Raw genomic sequence first — 22,117 nt, 5'->3', positions numbered from 1 at the left:
AAAACTCCTTCCTAGGATACCAGAGACAGACAGATTTTTTTTCTTCACACACACACAGTCATGCAGGTCTAGAGTTAGAAATGAAATTTCGGTTTATTTTTGTTGTGTTTGTTTTTTCTTAGTCAAGGCGTTTAATCTACTACACTGATTCCTTATGCACAGATGGAACCTTATCATGCATACGAGTCTCTGAAGGAAATAATTTTTGTTTAAACTTTGCCTTAGAAACTTCAAGGGAATTCAGAACAGGATTTCTTTAATGATCTGGCCATATTATATTACCAATCGCCAAGCCGAAAAATGTTTGGCAGAACTTTTGGCTTCTGAGGTTTGGGATACCATCCAGGTAATCTGCCTCAGGATTTTGAAATACAAATAAATGAGTTCCAGTTCAAACTTTCTTGAATTTGAGCTGCCAGGCCTTTATTTCCCTCCCATCTGAACATTTTGGTACTGAAATACCAACCAAGCAGAAAGAAGATAATCAGATGGCATTTTCTGAATTTATTTAATGGCTTTGGTTTAGGAGTACAACATGAGCATGAATGGTTTAAAACTTCATGTTTCTTAACAGTAACTGACTTGGGATTTATTTTCCAGGAGGTTTTCCCTGATTTTTATTTGGGAGAAGAGAATGAGGGTGTTCCTTCTGGCAGAATCAAAACAGCAAAGAAGATTCTGAATGTTCCTTTGTTAAGTGTTACACGCTTAGCTTTGTTTTACTATTCTTGTCTGGGAGCCAAGTGTTTTTCAAGTCACTCAACATTCTACTGAGGCATGCTAGTCACTGAATGTGATTATAAAGCAAAGTTTAACATGCATTGAAAAGAGGCATGCCTGGGAGTTTCGGGTGCCGTGAGTACCACACCTAATGAAGAAGCAGGATAATTTGGATGATATATAAACCTCAGCACCAGATCCTGGTGAGTTCTGAGGGAGACAGAAATATTTTGAAAGAAAAGGTTAAAAAAAAAAAAAAAGGAGCACCCTCTCCCCCTGACCCACACTCACTCATAGTCCCTCACACTCTACATGCATGAACATGCTCAGTAATGAACATGGTCTCTCTATGATTTTTTGGCTATAACACCACTGTTCATATCAGGGGGGTGCGGGTTGCGCAGGCGTGTGACCTAGCAAATACTCTGAAGTGTGGGAAGGCAAAATAGGTCTTAATTTTAAGAAATCCCTCTTACTAAGTCCTCTATTACCTTTTTTTTTCTTTGATGACTGTGCATTTACAAAAGAAATACAGCTCCAGAATAAAATGGACATTGTGGAACTGAAGAATAATATAATATAAATATAATATAAAATTCAAAAATTTCCTTTGAAGGTTCAGATGACATGAAGTTTTCTTCTCCTTAACTTTGGTTTGGGGGAAGACCTGGGCTTCTCAGTACAGTTCAAAGAATCTAGATTAAAATAATCCTTCTCATTTTAATAACATTTTAAATTCTGTTTTTTACTTAAAATCTTTTCAGGCCATGTGAGAAGTTTTGATAGGAAAATATATATTTTTCAGGCTTTACATAATCTTGGTCCTTTTGAGGTGACCTTGAGCCTGTTTGCTCACCTGTAAGCTGTCCTCATAGGCTGGCAAGAACCCAGCAGTTCAGGTCATCAGCCCCACATGTGACCTGAGTGTGGCCGGGGGGGGGGGGGCGCGGGGGTAGGGGTAGGCAAGCAACCTGCCACCCAGAACTGGCCCTGACAGGTTCTGTGGAGCTGTCACTCAGCTCTGACTTTACTGGCAATCCTTGTGACATCTCAGAATCCAGTAGACCCTGGGGAACGGAAATAAAGAACAACAACAACATTTTTTTCAGGGAATTGTCATTTTTCTTCTGGCTCCTTTCCATCCATGGGAGTGCCTTGTTACATTACCCTGTTCCTTAACTAAACCTCCATCGTGGCGCTTTGAAGGTGAGAACTGTCTCTTTAAGACACTCATGACCCTTGCTCTTCCTTCGACCACCCAATCCCCAGACTCTAGTCCATTCCTTAATGCAGACTGGGTATGAGATGGTGGTGTTATTGGTATGAAAATAGGAATAGCCAACATGTATCACATTCTTTCTGTGTGTCACAGCCTTGGCTAAGTCTGGTCACTGACCTGGCTCGGGTAGTTACTACCTTATAAGGTATATACAGTTATTATTTCCAGTTTTATTCCTGAAGAGATGGAGTCACAGATAGCAAGAGCCACAGGTACTGTGTGGGACACTGGATTTGAATTAGGCCCAAGTTTAGGTTTAATAGCTTTAGAGTTGAGAATATAGTTACCAAGTTTGAGACAATTTAAGCATCAAATAGTGACTGAATGTAGGGAGCTCCACAAGTCTATAATTACCCTTAAAAAAAAAAAAACTCCCAAAACAAAACTTGTTTTCCAACATTGGAGGTGATTATTTCATTGGTTCCTTACTGTGATAGTTGGTAATTTAAAATCATTAAATACTTTACATGTTTTTCCAGAAGAAACTCTATTTCAGCAAAACCAAATAGTCCCCCTGAGTGATGCAGGAAGACCTTTCCTTATAGAAGAATGTCAGCTCTGAATGTAGGTGGAGTAATATGGTTGGAAACTCACCATTTGTAGCCCTTGATGGACTGATAATGCAAGCAAGAATCCCCAGCGGATGCTGGAACCACTGAATGAAGGTCTGATGGGGACCGTCACCACATACTCCCCCAGATTGCTTGCTGCTTGAAAGGAAAGGAACATGGCTCTGCAGTAGAAGTATCATGTCATCACCTTGACTCCATAGGTACACTTGACCCCAATTTGATAGAATGACCAGAGACTGTGGAGATCCACATGTGGCACAATATGAGGTAGTAATATCACTATGAAGTATTCTTGCCAACAGTGAATCTATTCAAGCTTTACATATAACTTCCACTTCATAGAGAATACAGAAGCTAGAGGAAAAACCTAGCTAGCACCATAAGGAAGTAGTAAGAAAAATCCAGAAGGCAGATCATTCTATAAACAACCCATCTGGACTTTCCAATAATTAATGCCACACTACAAAAAGAGTGGGGAAGAGGTGTTTTAGAGTTATATAATGAGCAAATCCTATCTGTGATCCTTCAAAGGATACCGATGTGAACAAAGCAGCTATATGAAAGATATTTTTTGGAACAGTTCAGGAATTTTGAATATGATATTAGGGAATTACTAGTAAGTTGTGTCAGGTGTGATAATGATATTGTGATTCTATCAAATTTAGAGTTGCGTGCTGAAGTATTAGGGAGTGAAATATTACATTATCTGTAGCTTATGTTAAAATACTTCAACAATAAAAACTGAATCAAATACAGCAAAATGCTAATGACTCGTAAATCTGAGCGATGGCGTGGATATATCTGCTCTTTCTACTTTTAGTATTTTTGAAATTTTTATAATTAGAAAGTATAAACCCTTGAAAGAAGGGTGGCCCAGTCTTGAAGCAGAGAGCCCTGTGTTCCAGTCCTGACCCTCCAGCTTACTGTTTGAAGGGCTGGGACAAGTCCCTTCCCTCTGTGCTTCAGTGTTGTCATTGGCAAACCGGCAATTATAATAATATCTGTGCTATATGATTGTTGTGGGGATAACATGAGTTAACACAAGTGAATTGCCTGGAACAATGACTGGCATGTAGTAAGCTCTCAACAAATGTTAGCTGTAATTGCTTCGTGTAGGAGGAGTCGGACGGAAATTAGGCTTGAATCCTGGCTCTGTCTTTTATTAGCTATGCTGCCCTGGGCTGTTTGCTTAACCTCACTAAAACTTCATTTTCATTTTTGAAATGGAGGTAATAATACTGCTAAGGTTGTGGTAGGATTAATCATATAATACATATAAAGTTGCTAGCACATAGAAATCGCTTAATAGGTAGTAATAATAATGGTGACTCTTGGTGCTGTCAGATAATCACTGTAGTTTTTCTGAGGCCTCCAATGCCTGACCCCAGTGCACGGCTACTATTGGAACACTCTAGCATGGTAGCTATACCGGGGAAGCTGACGGTTCAGCAAGGGCAGGGTGGGGCACCCCTTTGGTCTCCACTCAATGTCCCATCACGGGGGATGTCGGGCACTCTGGGCATATGGTTGGGGCCATGCTTCAGGTGAAGGTTTCTGCTCACACAGGGCAGAATGGAGCCCATAGGGTGGGTGCAGTAGACGATTGGGGCTTTTTCGTAAACACACAGTGTGGATAAGATCCAGAAGAAAGAAAGGAAAGCAGTGATCTGGGGAGTCTGGCTCCTGTCTGTTTCTATCTCAGTCTTCCGTAGGGCTTTGAAAGGGTCCATGAGAGTGAATCCTTCCTCACTGCGGCCATCACTCACCATAGGCAACCGCAGCCTATAGGTGGACTGACTTCACTAGATGTTCTGTGAGGCTCGGCCCCACGCCGCTGTTTTCTCAGTGTTGAACTTAAAAAGCCCAAGAGGTACTCCCATGCCTTACAAGGTAACGTCACCAAGGAAGACAGCACTTGTAGTCCTTGACTCTTGTGGTTAGGTAGACTTTTGATGATCTCATTAGAGTAGTATGAAATTGATCATTTTCTTTTGCACTCTGAGTCTATTTTTCCCCTCTTCCCTCCAACCATCTCTCTCCATTTTCTACTTTAGACACTAAGGGTCTCATGGCCGACCTCTTTCCCCAGGATTAAGTTCTGCAGACAGGGACACAGGCGTTGCTAGGAATCTGTGTAAGATGCAAAGGTCTGAAAACAGATCAAGGCATGTGCACAAGCAATGGGGAGTAAACAGTTAAGGGTGGACAAACTTGAAGAAACAAATAGGTTTTTATGGCTCCTGAGACAGAAATGTATGCCCCAGTTCATCAACATCTTTGTTTTCATCTCCCTAGGCATATGGCAACACTACCTTTTCCAGGGAAGGCCATGCAGTAGAGTTCTGGCCAACTGAATGGAAACTTGTGTGATCTGTGCCATTTTAGGAATAGCCCGTAAAAGCTGCCATGTGTGCGCATCACTCTTTTCTCCGCTTTGCTTTCTCATCTGATGTCTTGAGAGCGAGAACTTTAGGGGCCAATATGAGGTTAGAACCCCAAGAGTGAAGGTGTCTGGATTCATGAATGACTGTGTGGATCAGAGTACCCCCACATTGCTTCCCATTGGGCTGTGATGTGAGCAAGAAATAACATTTTATTATATCAGTTGTGGTAATTTGGGGGTTGTTTGTTACAGAAGTTAGGCTACCTTGAATAATAGATCCTTTTGACCTTCTTTTCAGCTGCTAAATATGGCAGAGACATTATTGGCTTCCTGAATTACATATTTGTTGATCTTTTTTTGTTATCTCCAACTTTTAAAGTAAGGAAACCAAGAAGCTACATAAAGATACAAGTTTTCTCGGCAATCAGTCCCTTCTTATATAAACAGTATGGTCAGGGCATTCGTTACCTCATTTACTGTGCACACTGACTGTGGAGATCTTGAGAGATAAGAAAATTGAGTTTCAGAGAGGTTAAGTAACTTGGACAAGATCACACAGCTAGTGTTTGCTATGGATCCAGGATTAAAACTGGGATTAAAACTCACATCATTTTGACATCAAAGTACTTGTTGTTTTTACTACAAGGATCCTTTTCAAGAAAGGGAAGGTATTCAAAGAGGGTGTATAAGACTTTCTAGAGAGGTAGCAAAACCTTGACAAAAGTATAACTGGGTACCAGGGCCTACTTCAGAAACTCTATGAATAGACCATGGAACAAAAAGATGGATTGGCGGGGGGGAGGAAAGAGGATAATCATGAATCCAGACTATAAGATTAGGTTCCTAGGATCCTAGGTTTGCAGCTTAGTCCAGAAGTTTACGTTTCTATATTCAGTTATTTAGGGTTCACTTAAATTTGTTTAATAAAAGTCATTCTTTATTCAGACTATCTGAGGTTATGGTAGTCAAATTCCTTTTATTTCAAGTTAATAATTTTATACCCTAAAGGTGTGCCTATCACTCAGTGTTTTCCAGAGAAACAGAACCAATAGGAGATTGTCTATCTACTTATTTTAAGGAATTGGCTCACATGATTGTGAGGCTGTCCAGTCTGAAATCGGCAGGGCAGACTGGCAGGGAGGGACTGAGGAAAAAGCTGATGTTGCAACTTGAGTCTCCCAGCAATCTGGAGACGGAGTTTCCTTTTCCTTGGGGGGGAACCTTAGTTTCTCTCTCTTAAGACCTTCAACAGATTGGATGGGGCCCACCCACATTACTGACAGTAATCTGCTTTATTCAGAGTCTACTGACTTAAATATTAATCTTACCTAAAGAAAAAAAAAAAAAAGGACCTTCACAGCAACATCCAGTCTGATGTTTGACCAAATAATGTGGCCTAGCTCACATGCCACAAAAGGAACCATCACAGGGTATGAATGATCAACAAAATATTCAAATCTAGGTAGACCCTATGGAACACCTTCTGATTATGGGATGGGTGGTCCTCCTCTTGAATGGGATAGCCCCATTCTTGTTTGTCCAGGGGAAAGAAAGGAAATGTCTGGACCATTGAAACCCACAAACAAGGGCTTCAGCATTGGAGAGCAGAACCCTCAACATGAAAATCAATGAAGCAAGTGAGCAACAAATATGTTGGGACACAGAGCATTGCCTCTTGCCCCCGCACTGGATAATGTTCTTTCCCAGTGGCTGTTCTGTCTCCCTCCCAGCCCCCCAAACACTCCTCAACATCTGTTGAACTCACTGCTACCACTTGTTTCACGCTTCATTTTTCTCCCTGGGTTTTAGCCTCTCATCTTCTTGTAGCTCATTCAGAATGTATTTCTCTCTCTCTCTCTCTCTCTCTCTTTTTTAATAATCCAAACATGTCCCATGATGTCATGTCACATTCCAGTATTTTTCCTCTAGGAGTCTTTTCCGCCATCTTTCGCTCCTCTAGCAAGAATATCCCTTGAGGCACTTGCATCCGTGTACAACCAACAGATAATTACTTTCATGGGAAATTGTCAGGTGGCACAGTTTTCCTTTTGCACTTCTCTCGGGAATATGTAAAAAAAAAAATACCGCAAGCACATTTTAGCAAAGTTATAATAAAAAGCTTAATTAACAGAAAATAACCTAAGCCTGTAATAAGTTGGTTGTATCCCATATTGATAGCCGGCCATATCTAAAACAAAAACAAAAACAAAAAAGGAGCCTTACTCTCCTGTCATCTTGAGGCTGCCTTTCCATGTCCAGGAGCCACAGTTCTACAGCTGTCATAGGACTTGCCTGAATGTGTTGCTCTAGGAGCCCTTTGGCCCCTCTGCTCCACACTCTTCTCCAGCTGTCAAATGCATCAGATGCTGGAAAGCATGCAGCAGGCCCTCTCTGAGGAGCTATGGTGATTTCTGGTTTTATGTTTTTGTTTTTTTTCTTTAAAGATGCCTCCAGCCAGCTACCTAAGACTTCTGCTGAGCTGCTCTGTTACTGTCATCTGCTGATAATCTTTGCAGTGTAATGTCATTGTTGGGTGCTCATCTGGATTTTTCCAAATGGAAAGCAGTATTGCTTTGCTAATTCTAGAAGATAGGGAAGGGACTTTATTTTACAGGTGGTCAAACCATCTTTTTCTCTTTTGTATTTTATTCTCTAGACAATGAATGATTTCCTGTTTCCATCTGTAAGATGATGAACTTGTATTCTTTTTCACTAGATTCCTAAAAACCAATGACTATTATCTCCACAAGGGAGTTGTAAAATTTTTGAAGTCAGGAACTATGTTTCATATTCGTTGAGTATCTTCACATAGCAGCGTTAGGTACTCTATAAATATTTAGTGAGTGTTAGAGGCTCAGTTCCTGTTTGCCCCAAATGGTTTTCTGTCAAATTAATAATTGGGCAACAACTATGTAAAGTCTGTCTAAAAATGTCTTCTTTCAGAATGTTAGAGACTCTCAAATTTGACTGAGGGAGAGAGTGTATGTAAAGGAGAAAATATCCTTGAGAGAAGAAAAAAATATTTCTAATCTTTTTTTTTTTTTTGAAAGGGGAGGCATACTGAAGAGTCATCTCAAGTCAATGAATTCCATGTACCTGGGTTACTATTAGATACTCTTTAAATGAGTCTTTGAATGGAACGTATATTTCTGGAAACACATGGTTAGCCAGATGATAACTGGAGTGATTGATTACAAACTCACTGGCTGTTGGCTTCCCAAGGGCAGCTTTAGGAGGTCAGAGGCAGTGCAAAAAAGAGGGTGGGGAAAATCCTTCCTAATTATAATTATGAAGATCTCAAGAGATGAACTTCAGACAGAGGAGATGTTATTATTCAGAAAAAGCAACTAATGCCTCAAGTCTTTTAAATATTTGCCCACAATTTCATAATAGGCACTTGAGAAGGGAGGCTATCCCAAGCAATTCTTTTTCCCAGGGCAGTGTTCTCTTCTTCTGGACTCCGTGGGGAACAAGTCCATTGCCTCAGTTCTGCTGAGCACATTACCTGTGGGACCAGCGTTGGTTCAAGTCTTCAGCAATAACCAAGGTGTGTCTGAAGGGGGTCTGGGGCAGCAGGAATAGTGAAAATCACCTCAGAGAAGGGAAAGGAAAGCAAATGGAAGAGCAGGAGGGGCAAAGAGGGAGGAAAAAAAAGGTATACAGATGAAACACCTATTGATTTAGAATGGTTGGAAATGGTTATTTTGGTTAACAGAAAGCTATCCCTCATTCCTGGTAAAAAAAGAAAATTCTTAAAAATATCATACAACGCTAAAACTGAGCATAATCAAATTTACTTTATATGATAGTCAAAGTCTCATGGTTTTAAATTATTTTCTGAGTCTTTAAGAAAAATCTGGTCCTATTGAGCCTGAATAGATAGATTTTACTATATCTATAGTGTACCGAGAACAATTATGTCAGATGCCACTTGTTGTCATGAATTATCATGCTCTGCTCTGCTCTACCAATTCCAATTTATTATTTCAACAGAAAAGAGAAAGCATTTCAGTGAAAGAGGAAGCAGGGAAATTCCAATGGATAAGCCACAGAGTGCTAACCTGTCTTTGGGATGGAGAAAATGCTGTTGTTGACACATCTTTTCCTTTTTCTTGATACAAATTAGGTAACTCCCTGACTTACTATCTCTTCACGAAATTGGGGGTGTGTGTGATAAATGTCTATGCAGTATAGAAAGGTATTCATAACAAAGAGTTGTGGTATGAAAAATGTCCCTTTGTCACAATAGATGGAATAACTCATGTTGTACATAATGTGTACCTATGTATTTCGTTGTTGTAAATCCTGGTGTGCTCACTAAGCTGAAGTTCAGTTCTTCATCAGGATTCGTGAGCCCAACCCTCTGATGAACCAAAAGGATCAAATAGGAGCAATCCTCCTGCTCTTTACGGATGGGAATTATACAGAAGGAGCTCAATGGGTCTGTATTAAAGCCACCACTTTAATTTTCTTAAATGATTGTATTTATTTAATTGAGAGAGACAGAGAGACAGAGAGAGAGACAGAGAACAAACATGGGAAAGGGGCAGAGGGAGACGGAGAAGCAAACTCCCTGGTGAGCAGGGAGCCCGATGTGGGACTTGATCTCGGGACCCTGGAATCATGACCTGAGCCACCCAGGTGCCCAAAGCCACCACTTTAATTAAAGAAACTGTTTCTTCCTCTCAAAAGTAATTTTGGAATTCTGATGTATATTAATGTAAGACTCAAAGGGACTTTTTATTTCTGCATTTCCTGAAAGATGTCCCAGATAGATGGATGATAACCTTACTTTTGATTATTTAAAAAATATACATTCAACATTCATTCAGAAATATTGATTGATTTCTGGTTTTGATAATTATGGTGATATGCTGTAACATTAGGGGAAGACAGGTGAAGGGAATGAAAAATTAAAAGAAAACCCTGTATTAAACTCTTACTATTTGCCGGGAACTGTGACAGGCACTTGGTACACAGTGGTGATTAAGCAGGCAGAATTCATTATTCCTTCCTCTCCTCAGTTACAAAGTTATCATTTAATCATAATAAAGTCTTCTTCACTGCAATTGAATGTGTGTCTTACCCTTTTCTAGAAAACCTTAAGTTTATTACTGAGCACTTCTACCTAGTTGAGCACTTTCTCGGTGTTTTCCATATTTCATTGCTTTCTTCTCACACCTGTAAAATAAACGTTGGTACTCACGATTCACAGATGAAGAAACTGAGGCGAGAATAAGTTAAATGAGCTGCCCCTAACATAGAGTGGCTGAACTGGGGCTTTCACTTGGGTTTGTCTAAATCTATAGGTGTCCTCATGGTTTATTTTGTTTCTTAAATTCTATGAGTGAAATCATCTGGTATTTGTCTTTCTCTGGCTGACTGATTTCACTTAGCATTATACTCTCTAGCTCCATCCATGTTACAAATGGCAAGACACCACTTCTTCTTTATCCGTTCATCTATGGATGGACACTTGGGTGACTTCCGTATCTTGGCTCTTGTACATAGTGCTGCAATAAACATAAGAATGAATACAACTTTTTGAATTATATCAGGGTTTTTTATATCAGGGTTTTTTTTTTTTTGGTTTTGGTTTTGGTTTTGTTGTTGTTATTGTTGTTTTATGTGAATACCCAGTAGTGGAATTACTGGATCATATGGTAATTCTATTTTTAATTTTTTGAGGAAACTCCATACTGTTTCTCACAGTGGCTGTACCAATTTGCATTCCCACCAGTAGTGCACAAGGATTCATTTTTCTCCACATCCTACTGCCCTCCAAATAATTATACTGTAACAATTCAACGAAAGGTTTTGTAGTCTGGGCAGAGCCAGGGCCCACCATGGTAAAATCTGACTTCAATGATCCCTGTAAAAATTTTGCAGGTTAATTTTACATCTGAGGAACAGAACGTGTAGTTACTATATTGGACATCTTTATGATTCTTGATATCCAGTGTCCGTTTTGAAAGAACTTAATTATAACTGCCACCAACAATGAATGAAATGGCCAGAAGCTTCTTTGCCAGAACTGGGACTTACTACTTTACTTTTTTTCTGTATTAACCACACATGCCAGTCATTTATAAGGTTGGTTTCTCAAATTAGGGATTTTGAATTTGAATTTCTAGGAGATTGCATAAATACTGGACATAAGAAAATGATTTTGCTGGAGAAGAGGAATCAGGTCGCTCTTCTGGAATCAGTCTTTAGCTCTACAATTTAAATGTGGAGACCCTGATTAAGCAGTAAAAACATTTAAAGAAAAATGCATGCTAAGAAGAAAGGCTAATCTTTTCCTGTTAGAAGAGAAGAAGGTTGAGGTATAACATATGGTAAGGCTTTATGTAAGGCATTTGATACTGGTCTGTTGGATGAGTTTAGTGAATTTAATAATCAACTAATTTATGTTATTGTAGATCACACCTAAAATATATTTTAGGTGAAAATAGGTAAGACCAAGTGAATTTTGTTTTGCATAGAACACATTAACATCATTGTGCCTGGCCATTTTGTTTTCAATGGGGAAGTTATAGTACAATAAACATTTCAAATCCTTATGCATTTTAAAGGGAAAATTAATCCATATGTTCTCAATTTGATTTGCACTTAAATCATGGCAAGGTTACATGGTAAAGACGACTTGATGTCTAAAGAAGCTTCTGGGTTTTTTTAAAACAATCATTTCTGGCAGTTTTTACTAAGAGTAAAATGAATTAGGAACCAGAAGGCTTTACAGAGTAGAGCCAAGCTGTTGGAGCAGGTTCTACATTTGGTGTCATAAACCCTTTTGTTTTTATCACGATGCATCTCTGAAAATAAAAATGAAAGTTGAAGATATTTAAAACATGGACAGCACAAAGGTAGTGAAGGAGTCAGTTTCTGAAGCCAATATTTTCTTCATGTCATCACTTAGTAATAGAAACAGTGCATCTCCTCATTCTGTCTCTACTTTCCCAGAGAAAGATTCTATTTGCGAAAAGGCTGGTTGAACTCAGTTTAATACAAACAGGAGAGTATGGCCCTGCTGCCAAAGGAGACTTGTACCTGGCAGGGGAGACAAACCAGGGCCAACACATAATGAGTAAGTATAGCATGTGCTGAAGTGTTGTATTAGGGCTTCAAGGTGTGCTGGGGTATGGACAGGGACAGGATGAATTTGGTAGAGAACAGACTGGGGAAAGTTTGATGGAAGAGATGAGAGCATGAAGATCTTACCGACTTCAACACCTTAGCTAAAAAAGCGGCATGCATAGTTTTACTCTTTACCAGGGGCACCAGGAACGTGAAATAGTACAGAGTGTAGGTTTGGGCTTCTCCTATGGGGAGTGCAGATCTGTGCTCCTGGCAGGTGATAAGAGGGACTCAGGATAAGCCAGGTGGAGACAGAGGGGAGATAGAAGAATAGTCAGGGCAGATTTCTCTTACTTTGTGACTTGACTTCTTTAACAAAGAAGACTATCTGTGTGCTTTTGTGCCTGTCCTTCTGCCACCAGTAATGATTCACCCCACAGCTCACCTGGAATCCTCTTCAACTCCTTTCTTTAAGGTGAGGTTCCAAGAATTGCCTATTCTGTGAAGGCTTCTCGTACTCTCCAGGCAGAATTCTCTTCTCTCCTCTCAGGGGTTTTAAGAGCACTGTAGATTTTTTAAAAAGATCAAAAGCACCCAAATCCTGGAATTATTTCAAAAAGGTGAAAAAAACATTAACATGCATTTTTTTTTTCAAACATGGTGTTATAATAGCTGGAGATTTATCACGCTAGAGTTCCCCCAGCACACAACACGGTGGTGACCCCACAGGCTGTCATACCTGTTTGGTGATGGGAGTCCGAGCCCCAGCAGGATGGAGACAGTGGGGAACTCTCCGCCAAGGCCTTGGCAGTCTCCCTGATGATGCGTGGGTCAGGAAGGCTCTTGGTCTTTCTTAATCATAATGCTCCTTTGGAATTAACGTGTCTGAATTCACTAATCTAGAGCAGGTTAACTCCTGGATATGCCATTAAAACCATCTTTTACAGTATTTTAGTTCAACTTTTATTCCGTCAGAGCATTCATCACTTTGTTTAAAGTGAGGTCCAGAATACCTGCCCCTTATGTGTGTTTAATATGCAATCTGACCTATAAACCAAAGACAAAGAGGGGAGGTGCTGAGAAGAGAACAAGAAGAGATAGCTAGATCCCAAAAACCCAAGAAAGAGAGAAAGCAAGAAAAAAAGATGAGTTGACTGAAAAAAGCATGTATTTATTAAGAGAGGAGTGGGCTTAAGTTGGGAGACCGAAATCTCACACTATATTAGCTGAGCTCAGTTTCTCAAGTTCCCATTGGTGGGCAGCTCTCCATGCTGAAGAAGAATCTGGTACTTAAATATTTTACTTTTACACAGGATTTGAACCTGAATGCAGGACAACTAACTACTTCACCAGGGACCCAATCAAAGAATAATCACTTCTCCCACTGGAGGAAAATCCAGCCCTTTCTTAAAGGATTTTCAAGTGAAATCTTGCATAAGATTTATTCCAGTTTTTGTCTTGAGAGCCGACTCTGGAATACAACCCTCAGTAAAATGCAGTTCCACTCCATTGATGTACCTATCTAGACTGTGAGCACTTCAAAGGTAGGGACCGGGCCTGGTGATTGGTCATTTATGTGTTCTGTGCTCCTAGGATAGAGAAGTGCTTAATAAACACTGGCTGAGGATGATAACAAAATCATTCTTTCTGCAGCTTCAGAAGAGCCCTTCCCCCACCCACTCTCCTCTTCGCCTTATGATAGATATTGACCCAAATTAACTTCTACTTGTGCATTGTACCCTGTGCTCTCTGAGTGGGCAATCTGCTGTGTCTTCAGTGTGTGCTGCTGGATTTGCTGCTTGCTTTGACCACATCTCCTGCTCCTTTCTTGTTTGATTTAAACGAATGCCGGGCTGCTCTAGAAAGAAGTAGGGTTCACAGCCTTTCCTTCCAAACTGCTTGAGAGGCGAGATGAACAGCAAGGCAGTAGGGTGCATTTGGAAGGACTGTGGAGCCTCTACTTTGAGCCCCTCCTGGATCTCCACTGAAACAGAATCCTGGTCTGGGGCATGGAAAAGGTTAATTGGCTTTCTCCTCATCTTCCCTCCCCCGCTCACTTTGAGGTGCCTGTTGCTGTGGGGGCAGGCTCAGCCTGGGAGAGCTTATGTGTTCTTGCTTCATTGTTTGGAAGCTAAAAACAGACCTGGAATGGTGAGAAGCAAATTGTTTCCTGGGTGCACGTTCAGGGAAGCACTGCTTAAATCACTCCAAGTCTTCCCCGAGTTGTTTCTGAAATGAGGTGGGGCTGAAGTAACTAAGTAAATAAATGAAATCACAGAAAATCGAGAGGAGAGAAAACTGCTGCTTCTCACAATTCAAATTATGTTCAGGCAGCTCATTTACTAAATATGCCAGGCAGCCCTTCCCCCTGCAGCCCCTGGGCTGTGGGGCGTGGGGCACTCGGTACCAGGATCTCAAAGGAGTGATTCTGGCTCCAGTGGGTTTGTAGAGCCTCACCCCTCCGGGGACCTCCCATCCCCCTGCCCACAGGCCACCAAGATCACCCCAAGCCTGGGGCTGTTGCAGGGACTCAGCGAGGAGAGGAAAACAAATATCCACCCTGGATTGTCTAGAGCTGCAGTTGTAGGCGGTTCTTTGGCCTCGCAGCATCTGTCAGAGGTTATTTTTAAAAGACCAACGTGATACAAAAGATTCCAGCTACATTATTAATGGCAGTCTCTGTACATCCCGTGTTTGAGACCCATACTCTGTATATAATGTACCTTGATGGCCATGGCTCAAGCTGTCAGATCCCGTAAAAACCAGAAAAAGAACAGCATAATACTTATTGCCTGAACGGTTTTGAAACAGGAAATGCTTCCGGCATGAAAGGAGCTAAAATTTATGCTAATCAACAAAATCATCCAAATCTGAGTTATTAAAACCAGTATTATATTTTTAAAAAGTCACATGAACCCAGATAACAGATTTTAAGACTAGGTGATTCTAATTGACATTAAAAACAGCAATTTAGGTGCAAGTTAGCATGATGGTAAGGAGCCAGAGTTGCTCACTTCCTTTCTGTCCTTTTTATATGATGTTTAGGGATAAAACCATTTTTTACATGGGGAAAAACAGAGAGTTCAAAGTGTATGGAAAATTCAGATGATCGTCATAAATATATAAGTAAATATACCACTGTTTCTTTTCATCGGAAAGCATAATTTCCATGGGAAATGAAACAGAAGCTTTGGGTTCTGTCAGGTATTAGCTTTTGATGAAATTTTTCATTAATTCAGTCTTTTATTTTTTGTATTAGTTTTCATGTGTCTGTAAGAAACCACCACCAAATGAATAATCTTATACCAGTACCCAGCACCTGGTCTCATGCATGTTTATCACGCAGGGTAACAAAACCCAGACATGTAAGAACTCTATAGAACTAAATAAAACGGGCAACTCCAGACCCCAGTACACCAACAAAATAGTAAGGGGCATTCTGATTTGGTTTTAAACATAATTTCTGTTTAGCAGCACCTGGCTGGCTCAGTTGGAAGAGCATGCAACTCTTAATCTCAGGGTCATGAGTTTAAGCCCCACATTGGGTGTAGTGATTACATAACTAACTAACTAAATAACTTTAAAAAACCCCAGATATTCTATTTAAACAGACAAGAATCCCCTCAGAACTTAGAAGACATTTCTAGAAGTGTTTTTGTTTTTTTGTGGGGGGAATTTCAGCAGTGAAAATGGAGAAGGTACGTGGCCAAAAGGGAAAGATACATATCTCCTTTTCTTCTGCCCCCAGCATAAATATTCCTTATATGTGTTACTCTTTTCTTAGATGCCAGGAATAAGCATTTACAAGTCTGCTTAGTGATGATCTGCTGATGTACTTGCTAGAGCCAACACAAGATGAAGAAAGGATAAGAAGAAAAATCATTATGAAAAAAAAAACCCTGCTCCCCAAAAATCAGACCTTGAAATCTGGCAGAAAGGGTATAGTGAAAAATTACACAGAATTCTTTTTTTTTTTTTTATTTGAGAGAGAGCAAGCAAGGGGAGGAGCAGAGGGACAGGGAGAGGGAGGGGGAAAGAATCTCAAGTAGACTCTGCCCTGAGCTCGGAGCCCAACACAGGGCTTGATCCCTTGACCCTGAGATCATGACCTGAGCCGAAACCAAGAGTCCGTCACTTAACCAACTGAGCTACCCAGGCACCCCTACACTGAATTCTTGAGTGCTAATGTCAAAGAATAATTTTCAAAAAAGTTAAAATATGGGGGCGCCTGGGTGGCTCAGACAGTTAAGCGTCTGCCTTCGGCTCAGGTCATGATCCCAGGGTCCTGGGATTGAGCCCCGCACCAACAGGGAGCCTGCTTCTCCCTCTCCCTCTACTGTTCCCCCTGCTTGTGCTCTCTTGCTCTCTCTGTCAAATAAATAAATAAAATCTTAAAAAAAAAAGTTAAAACATGAATTTCATATAAAAACAGAATGAACACATGCCAGACATTATCTGACTCATTTATTAATGAGGAAGTCAGTAAATCATAAAGCTGGTTCAAAGAACATTTGAGGAGTAGGGTGTTTGTAGGTAATTTAATATAAGAAAGTTGGATTGCTACATTAGAAACAAACTGGTCAGTCTCCAGCAGGACAATAAACTGTAACATTTGTTTTTGTTTTTTGTTTTCATTTAGATAGAAAATACTATGTATTAGACACAGGTCTATAAGATAACATGTAACTTCACAGAACCTGAGCCTTTAATTTATATTTTAAAGAGCAAAGTCAAGCAATGGCGGATTGTTTTAGAGAATTAAGTAATCCTTGAGCAGGCCTGTTCAACACCGTTTCAGGGTGACATTGAAACAATGTGCACTCATCCTTTTGTTCTTGTTTACAAGTTATAGGTAACTTTTCTCAAGTGACATAAGGAATCCTGAATTTACCACCTAATCATCTGTTACATTTTTTTGACAGCATGATGCTTGGTAAAAATGAAATTTTAATCAAGTCTCTGTCAACCTTTTGTCACTTCCTTGATTCTCTCAATATTGGTAGATGAAGCTTGTGTACTTTGCAGCTTATGAATTAGGCTCACTGATTGTTTCATTCCTTAGCCGCGCAGCTTGTTGAGTGGGAAGAATGTCAGTGACAGTGAGAACCTATTCCATCTATGACATGCAAGGATATTGTGATGTTAGCTACACCAACTCCCCCCAATTTCCTCTCTCTCACACACACGCAACACAACACCACACTATACACCAGAATACACCCAATGGGAGTGATGAGTGTAGGCAATTTAATGAGGGACAGGAAAATGCAATACTCCAGAGGAAGCTAATCTTCCTTTGGGTTTCTTAATTAGCTAAGCAATAGAACTACAGACTCTTTGCATTGGTCTGGACCTTAGAGGTTAACTATTCCCATTTCTCTCTCAAAGCAGAAGTCCCCGGAATAGTCTGTGATCTTTGCAAAATGCAAATTTAATCATGTCACTCTTATGTTAACATCAGTCAATGGCTCTCCATTGCCCTCAAGATAAAGTCCAGATTCCCTAACATGCCTTGCAAGGTCCGGCCCCTCTTATCTCTCTCCAGCCTCAAACCTCTTCACTTTTCTTTTTCCCTCTGCTCTGTGGGCTTGGTTTAGTTTTTCAAATGTGTCCTGTTCTCATTAGCTTCTGTGCATAGGCTGTGTCTTCTCTCTGTGTAATTCATAGTCCTCAGGGCTGGTTGAAAGCAGATCTTGTGAAATCCACCCAAAGGTCCTTGTTTGCCCCTTAATGTGGTATTCAATACCTTTTATCCTTGAGCTGGAACTCAGCGACAGCCCTAAAGGAGGTTGGCAGATCAGGCGATTATGGGAATGGCAGAAATATAGCACACTGAAATTTTGGTCCGTATCTGACAAAGTTGCTCATGGTATCTTTGAGAAAAATGTGGAGGGATGAGGGTTTCATGGTGCTGAGTGAGATTTGTAACTGGTTGAACGCAGAACCCCAAAGGGGCATGAATGAGAGGTCAGGAGCATGCTTGAGGGAAGTCTTTTGTAGGCAATTATTTTCACAAATGTTTTGAAGGTAGACTTCAGTGGCAGGCTGATGAAATTTTCAAGTGGATTCAAGTTAGAGAAAGTTAATATTTTAGATGTAGATGAGTTGACAAAATGCTCTTGACATATTGAAATAATGGGTTATATCTAACCAGACAAATCTTAAGTGGGTAATCATCATGAAATGACACGATGATAGGAAAGGGTGAAAATGATTTGGAACACAGTTTTGGTAAGTCACATGAGTCCCCACAGTGACATGACTTCCTAAAAAAGGTCGTCCCTTGGCAGAATTGATGAAAGCATTAGTATTTATATCAATGAGGGGTTTGGTGTCTTTTTTTTTTTTCTGACTTGCTTAATTCAGAGATGGGAATCTGTTTAGATTCAAGTATTATATTTCAGGATGCTGGCAAACCAGGGATGTGTGCAGAAGAACATACACGAGATAGAGAGGTGACTGAAGCTTTGTGTTGGGAGGGTTGGTGGAAGACGTCTGCATTATTTAGCTTGGAAACAAGAATGTGAATGTAATAACTGTTTTCAGATACTTGGAGGCTAGTACACGGGTGAAAGATTTATTTTATTTGGTGTGGCTCCACAGACAGAACTAGGAGCAATGAGGGAAAGTAGTAGTTAGGAAAAGCAGCTTAAAATATCTCCCTTCTGATGGAGAGAGTGTCACAAAACCAAGCTCCTTCAGAAAGCTGTGAGTTCCTTGTCACTGACAATATTCAGAGACTAGACCTCCAGTGACTTGGTGGAAATGTAGGAGGCTCTAGTATTAGGGAGAGAGTGTTAGATTATCTCTCCTTATGTTCTTTCAACTTACACATAATTGTCTCTTTATTAAGACCTGTTTTTACATAATACATGCACTTAAATATGTCTAAGGAGCGACTTTCTCAATAGCTTCTTATATAACTGGTGTGGTGTAGTGGGAAAAGCCCAAGTTCTGAGACCAAATTGGAATGACACCATCTGGCTGTCTCATCTCAGGCAAAACACTTAATTTCTCTGAATCCCTGTTTTGCAAACTGAAATAGGACTAATACTCATTTGTCACTGAGATAAAGCAACAGGAAAACATAAATCTACATTAAAACTATAAATAATACTGTGGAATAAGCTAAGTGAAGATGACTGGATGATGAGGGTCACAGGAAGTCTGGTGAAGGCTGGATCACTGTGAACTGGAAAAGAACAGTTAACAATTCACAGTGTTTGCTATGTGCCAGGTACCGTTCAAAGAGCTTGCATTAATGGGCTCATTTTAGCCTTGCCAGAACCCCATGAGAAAACCTATCCACAGAGGAGGTAAGTGACTTCCAAGAGGCCATGGCAATCGCCAAGCCAGGAAATGAACCCAGGTGGTCTGGCTGCAGAGACCGTACACTTACTTCTATACTGCCTATGAAGAAGGCATCACGGACGAGCAGTGCTGGACCCATGGTGGGGTTGCAGTCAAGGCCAAAACCAATCCTACAGGGAGTCTGGAGCTGGCATGGCCCTTCAGAGTTGTCCCACATCAACCCGAGGTTATCCCCAGGGGCCACCAATAGCTGAAGACTGACAGGTACTGGAGGGCAAATCCTGGTGACGTAAGCAGCTGGGAGGGTACAAAGCCAATCTCCCCAGCATCTGGGGCATGGATGCGTGAGTGAAGAGGGGATCCATACAGAGAGTCCACTACCCCGGCATGGACCAGGCAGGGTGACGATGACTATTATTTACAGAGGCCTTTGGGTGTGGCAGACTGTTCTAAGCACCCTAATCACACTGATATAATCCATATAATACTACTATGAGGAAAAGGTTTTTATTTATCTTTTGAGGAAAAGCAAAGAGATTTAATAACCAGGGCAAGATCATTCAGCCATTATGATGCTCTTAAAGATGTTTCTTAAAGTGTTAAAAAAAAAAAACAACAACAAAAAACCCTCCATTTGCCGAGGGTTTTTTTTTTTTTAAACACTTTAAAGAAATTTACATCCAGCAAACTATGCTCTTTGTGGTGTGCATTTATGAATTTTTACAAACGGCAGGTAGGTACAGAGCTGTTCTTTTACCTGCCAGGGCCTCTTTCTAGTCAGCCCCTACTCCTGCTCCCAGATCCAATGACCACTGCTCTCTTTTTGGCCCTATAGTTTCCCTTTTCCAGAAGGTCATATAGAGAAAGCAGATAGCATGCAGTTTTTGAGCCTGCCTTCTTTCCCTTATCATAATTTGTGCATCCGAGCCTCACACATGCTGTCGTGTGAATTGGTGCAGAGTTGGAATTGGAACACGGGCTCCCAGATGCCAGTTTCCATGCGCTAGAACCACTGTGCTCTCCAGACTCTCTGGGTCAAGACGGGGGGGTGGAGGGGGTAGACATGGGCTATTGCCTTTCTGGTGCCATGGCTATGATTGAGTTTCTAACATCCCTTAGTAACTCTATTAGAAATTGCTATGGATTATTAATTTGTCATGTTATGTAATACATATCCTCTGCCCCAGAACCATGAATGATCACCCTGCCTCTTAGCTGCTTCTGTGAATTCTTTGGGAGGAGGGGCAGAATGTATCTTCTTTGGAACTCTTAGCTGTTTTCCATGTACCAGACTGTGGAAGCCATGACTTTGGGGACCGCCGTGGGGCTCTGCTGCCTATATTCTTCTTCAGCCCTTTTAACCTACAGCTTGGCATCATGTTGGACACAGGGCTTTCCCGTGAGCCATGGAAGCACATTGTGGGAAGGCAGGAAATCTCAGAGCCTCCTCTGCTCTGAGATCCCCCTCTCTCACTTGTTACTTCTCTTATGGACACAACTATGGTCCTCTGGCTTCAATCCAGAGAGGGGACAGTGTGCCAGGCCACTCTTTATGTCCTCACAGCGTGCGAGACCTTCAGACGTATCTCTTACCAAGTGGTGGGAAAACTGCTCTTTGGATATCCAATTCTCACTTAGAGGTTTCCTGCTGTGTGAGTGCTTTGTTCTCAGTCCTCTAGAATTTGGGTTTTGATAAAGCCAAATCTCCAGAATCTCCAAAAGTGCTCCCTTGCCCACCCCGAGGATCTGCCTCTGTAAGTGTCATGGATCAGTTTTAGAAATACAAAGCCAAAAAAATGGACTCTATTTCCCTTAGACCCAGCTCTACTTATTCCCTATAGACTGCAAGGGGAAATAAGATTGTGGAGAATGGAAAAATGCATTGCCATTATTTTGGGCAGCAGAGGACGTGGTAAGGTTAGCATAGAAATTGGGGTGGAGGTGGGTCGAGTGGGGGCTGTTGTGACTTGTGGAACTTGACAAACCTTGCCCTGTGTCATAACACAGCCTTGGCTCTCCCTGAGGGCCTTACTTTCTATCAGTGTGTACCAGTGTCTTTGATTGCATGATTTTTTTTAAAGATTTTATTTATTTGAGAGAGAGAGAGAGCGAGCAGAGTGGGGAGAGGGTCAGAGCGAGGGGCAGAGGCAGAGGGAGAAGCAGACTCCCTCCCCCCTGATCAGGGAGCCCAACACAGGGCTTGATCCCAGGGCCCTGGGATCATGACCTGAGCCGAAGGCAGACACTTAACCGGCTGAGCCACCCAGGCGCCCCACATGATATTGTCTTAAATACGCCATCTGGCATCAAGAAAGAAGTTGACCAAAGGTTGTCATTCCCTACACTTCAGGGTGCTCATTCTTTGCTTTTACCCTTAGTGAATATCAGGGCCAAATCTTTCTTGCTCGGCATTTTGTCTTCCAAACCTAGCGTAGCAAGTCACACGTAGGTGCTCCAGAAATGTTTATTGTACGAATATTTTACTTAGGCTCATCGTTTTATATCCAGGAGGGCCCAGAGAGTATTAAATGGTTTTTCCTTGGGGCTGGGGAGTTTCTAGAGTGTGATGGCTAGAACTGTGGTGTCACCTTCCCTTCTCAGCCCATCTGCCACAGTCCTAGAGAATCTACGGGTCCTGAGCAGAAGCCTTCTGGGCTAGCATCAGCCATGTTCATCTACTGCCAAACTGGATGCTACATGGAGCTTTGTAGAACAGCTTCCCCAGGGGAGTCTCCTTCATGGAGACCCGGACACCTGAACAGTTGTCGCGTAAGG

General features: G+C 41.2%; 1 long non-coding RNA gene across 1 annotated transcript in view; it reads left to right on the top strand.

Annotated features, from left to right (window-relative positions):
• LOC141369942 (uncharacterized) overlaps positions 1-22,117 on the top strand; it is a 390,905-nt gene that overhangs the window by 116,344 nt on the left and 252,444 nt on the right. The gene's annotated exons all lie outside the window — the stretch shown is intronic.

The sequence above is a fragment of the Callorhinus ursinus genome, unplaced genomic scaffold, assembly GCF_003265705.2.
Source record: "Callorhinus ursinus isolate GAN/ISIS: 27379988/994484 unplaced genomic scaffold, GSC_fseal_2.0 scaffold1, whole genome shotgun sequence".
Classification (NCBI taxonomy): domain Eukaryota; kingdom Metazoa; phylum Chordata; class Mammalia; order Carnivora; family Otariidae; genus Callorhinus; species Callorhinus ursinus.
Note: the sequence above shows the minus strand (reverse complement) of the source record. Positions and strands in the feature narration are given on the sequence as shown.